A 4,782-nucleotide genomic window follows, 5' to 3' on the forward strand; every position below is an offset into this window, starting at 1 on the left:
ATTTATGAAGATGACCCCTTGGGAATCCCCCCTAAAACAGTTGCCATAATCTTCTGTGTTGGCCTTTCTGTCTTGAGTTTAACTGGTCCAACGGATCCCCTCAGAAGCCATTGTTTCTATTGGGCTGTTTCCGGAAAAGATTCTAATAATAAGATAAGTACATTATTGGCAGGACTTGTCTTTAGCCATACACTGACACAGAGAGATGTTTAAATACATTTTGTTTGGGATAAACCTATGAATGTAGCAATGCTTTTTGACTAGTCCTTGTCTATGGGCTTATTTCTGAAGCCTCGAGTCTAGGCTATTGAGCTCGATGTCTAGTCTTATGCCAGAGTCGCCCTATCTTGATTACTCTTGCTTTGTAGTAAGTTTTGCGACTAGGAAGTCAAAGTTTCCCAATGTTGTTCTTTTTCAAGATTATTTTGACTACTGTTGCCCCCTTGGATTTTCATCCATTTTAGGATCAGCTTATTGCTTTGTGGGAGAAAGATGCGACTTTCTAGTCCTATAAAGAGTTACAGTGTCGAACACCCATAGGGGCGGTTCTACTCTGTCCTATAGTCACTATGAGTTGGAATCGGCTCACTGGTGATGGGTTTGGTTGTTTGTTTTTTGTCAATTTCTACAAAGTAGTCCAATGGATTCCAATAGGGATTGCATTGGAGAAGATGGAGTTTTAAAATCGTGAATTCACTGCCAACGAGTTGATGCCTTCTCATAGTAACCCTGAGTTTCTGAAACTAATGATTAACCCAAGTAGAAAGTCTTGTCTTTCTCCCGAGGAGATGCTGGTGGTTTTGAACTGCTGACTTTGCAGATTGTAGCCCAATCTGTAACCACGACAACACCAGGGCTCCTATTATTGCCCAGAATAGAAGTGGGAATAGAAGAGGTTTCAAGACACTTCATTATCAGTAAGAGTTGTCACTTTATGTCTAATTCTCAATCATTATTTTGCCTCGTTTTGTCTTTTTAAATCGTACTCCCTTTTCCACCAATGCTCAGCTATTTTGACCAGGTGCCCAGAATTTCTACCCTACACCACTGACTCCTTCGCCAGTAGTCACTCTCCCTTCGTCTCGGTTTCCCGCAAAGTGTAAACCATCCTGGAGTCAGAAGTCGAATCAGCACTCTGAAAGCCAAACTAGTTTTCAAACTCCCTTTGAAAAGCGCTTCAGTGATTATCTACGACTCTCAAGATAAAGTTCCAATTTCTGCGTTTTCCCCACCGGCTGCTCGTTTCTTCTCTCTCCTCAGCCATTCTAACTCAAGCCTAGATGTAGACATGCCAAACAGACAACATTCCCAAGACAACATCTGGCACTTTCATGTCTTTGCACACTCATGGCCTTTGCCTCCCTCCCATCTCTCTGGTAACAAAAGTTCAAACAACGTTTCTACTCATTTTGTGCTCATGGTTGTGATGATGACAATGATTATGATAATTATGATGTGAGAACATGCATTTGGCATCAAAATTTAAATCATTAGACGTATAAAATTGACACTTAAAAAATCTGTGATCCTCTACCTTCAGCCAGAGGTTCTGTCAATTTCTACATATGCATTTTGAAACCCTACAATTAGGTGCATAAAAAAAACCCCAACAAAACTCACGGTCATCAAATCAATGCCAACTCATAGTGAGCCTATAGCCTGGGTAGACCTGTCCCCTGTGGGTTTCTGAGACAGTAACTGTTGACAGGAATCGAAAGTCCTGTCTTTTTGCCTCGGATGGCTGGTGGTTTCCAATGACTGACCTTGCCATTAGCAGCCCAAGAAATATTCACTGAGCCGCAAGGTGCAAACACACTTAGAATGAGAATGTCTCTATGAGGTATTGATCTTTTCGTCATGGTGAAGTCAGTGCCCGTCTTAATTTTGGGTAATATTCCTTATCTTGGAGCCTACCAATATCATTATAGCCACTCGAGTCTTCTTATGTTTATTGTCTGCATATCTTTTCAGGTCCATTGATTGTCAAACTATTTGTATTCTTCATATTTAAAGTAGGTTTCTTCTAGACAGCCTAGAGTTGGGCCTTCATTTTTATCCATTCTGACAACCTGTCTTTTAATTATTATATGCACTAGTCCTTTTTATGTAATGTAGGTATTGATATGGTTCGATTGAGGCTTACAGTTTTACTTTTGTTTTCTGATTGTATTTTCTGGTTCTATTGTTTTTCTGCTTCTTTTTTCTTTCCTTTGGATTACTGAATATCTTTTAGATTTTCATGTTAACTTTGTAGGCTTACCTCCTAACATTATTTTTTCAATTATTATTCTAGGACTGTAATTTACATGCTTAATTTTTCACAGTCTGCTTAGAATTAATATTGTACCAGTTTATCACCTGGAGAAACCTTGCAACCATGTAAGTTAATTTACATCCCCATCCTTTCTGCTCTAGTTATCATAATTATTCCACCTACACATGCTATACACACCCCATTACAGTGCTGTAAATATTGCTTTCAGTGATTATTTGTATTTTGAGGAGACTGAAGGGTAAAATGGTCTTTCATATTCATCTAGGCATTTATCACTCTGGATGAGCTTCCTTCCATTCTGTGGATCTGAGCCCCCTCTGGTTCTATTTCCCCACCATTTGAAGAATTCCCCTTAGTATGTCTCATAGGGCAGGTCTACTGCCAACAAATTCCCTACGGTGGTTGTGGTTGTTTTAATCTAAAAAATCTCAATTTCACCTTTGTAAAATTAAATTTTAAAAAGTTACCTTCCTGAGACTAGAAAGGCAGTAGACCATGATTGACAGCTCTACCTGCCTTCGTGGACTCTTGAAAAACCAAACTCGTTGCCATCAAGTCAATTCTTAGGTGTTCGAACCCTGGTGGGTTATCTGGGAGATTTTATATATGCATATACATATATATGCCATTTCAATATTTCGTTTTCCTGATAAGTAGTTCTTGCTGATGTCAGACATGTAGACTCATGGGTAGGACTCAGAAACACGGGGTGAAAAATGGTGGTTTTCCTGATTCGTTTGTCGTGCTCTGAAATAAAGGGGGAGTATGAAGCAGCCATCAAACCAGCAAGACTGCATTTGTACAGCCATCGTTTTCAGGAGTGTGGGGAACCTGGGCATATTTCCCCCAAATCACCTTGCTTTTTTGTGTCACCAAGCCCAGTGCGCTCACATGCATGTCAGTGATGGTATCTTCGGTAACAGCCAACATTGTATACAGTGGGAGGGGGGCATTCTTTACACCAAGGACTGGTAAGCAAAAGGTGGCTTCAAGTACAGGGTGGGTAACATACACCTTCTTGAAACGTAAGCCCACTGACTTGATGAATCATTCAGATTTTGGTGGTTTCCATGTAAAGCCATCCCCCAAAAGCAGAATTTAGTAACTATCCTTGTCCGCGTCTTCTTTTTTCTCTTCTGTTTGAATAACCCTTGGTACTGGACACGGACGTAGGGCGGAGGGACTTCCCGTTTCCCTCCTTTCTCTTTTCATTTTTGTTTCGTCATCTTGGAAAGCTCTTCAGCTCAGGAATGTTCCTCTCTGTCCAGCAGATAGGCAGGCTCTGCTCTGTGTGGCGTCTTCTCATGATTCCTTTGTTTGGCGTTTCTCTGTTCTTGCATCTTGATAGTCTTTTTTATTTGCATGTTCTCAGGTAGATGCTGTTTATGGTATCACTTGGCTTTCAGACCAAGTGCCTTTTTTGCCTTCTTTCAACACGGATGGGCCTCTTGACCCTCCTTTCTTTTTCTCATGGTAACCCAAAGGTGCCTGTAGCGCTTACTGCGTAGCTTGATGTGGTTCCCTTGGTAGCACGCTGAAGCTCCCTAGGCTGTAAATCTTTTAGCAACAGAAGCTTCATCTTTCTTCTGTGGAGCCGCTCCTGGATTTGAATGGCCAGCCTTGCCATTAGCAGCCCAACTGCGTAACTCTCTATACCACCAGCAGGGCCTTTGCATGACGTCGGCAAGTGCTGCTCCTCTGGTGAAGCCGGAGCAGTAGACGATGCTGATGTGACAGCAGATGGCAACCGTCAAGATTCGGAAGTGAAATCCTCTTGCTGTTTATTAAAAGGAAAATGTCATTTTCCTGCGCCCGCATGCCCAGAACGGTTGCTACGTACGCCCTGGACATAGACTGTTCATTTGCTTAAGTCTACTACCTTGTATGCTTAGAGAACTCAAATTGTGGTTTAGTCTTGATTTTTAAAATTCTTTCTTTGGCAACAGTAAAGGGGGGGATTTCATCGATATTAATGCCATTGACATTAAAATTTTACAATCTCCAAGCCCATGGCTGTTCAGTCAATTTTGGTGACCCCATGGCACAGGGTGGATGGTTTCCAGGGCTGTGCGTCTCATGGAAGCAGTGCTACATTCACTTCCCATGGAGCCGCTGGTTGGTTCCTTTCGGTTACAGCAGCTCAGCACTTAACCACCACACCACCAGGGCTCCTTCGGTGAACATATTGGAGTGGAGGAATTAAATTGCCTATCTATAGGAAAGCAATAATAGCATTTTTATATGACTAGAATAAATGACTCTTTAGCTTGGAAACAAATTCACTGATTCACAATGACCCTATCTGGCCGAATAGACCGGCCTCTGTGGCTTTCTGAGGCTGTAACTTCTTCCAGGAGTAGAAAGCCTCATCTTTCTCACACAGAGCAGCTGGTGATTTCAAACTGCTGGCCTTGCTATGAGCAGGCCAGCATGTTGCAGTCCTGGAAACCCACAGAGGCTGCCATACCGGGTAGCTATGAGTCAGAATTGATTCGATGGCGGTGCCG

At 42.1% G+C, this 4,782-nt stretch overlaps 1 pseudogene; it reads right to left on the reverse strand.

Moving 5' to 3' along the window:
* Positions 1–3,052: 3,052 nt before the first annotated feature.
* Positions 3,053–3,747, reverse strand: LOC142431682 (ribosome biogenesis protein NSA2 homolog pseudogene; annotated as a pseudogene).
* Positions 3,748–4,782: the final 1,035 nt, after the last annotated feature.

The sequence above is a fragment of the Tenrec ecaudatus genome, chromosome 18 (genome assembly GCF_050624435.1).
Source record: "Tenrec ecaudatus isolate mTenEca1 chromosome 18, mTenEca1.hap1, whole genome shotgun sequence".
Classification (NCBI taxonomy): Eukaryota; Metazoa; Chordata; class Mammalia; order Afrosoricida; family Tenrecidae; genus Tenrec; species Tenrec ecaudatus.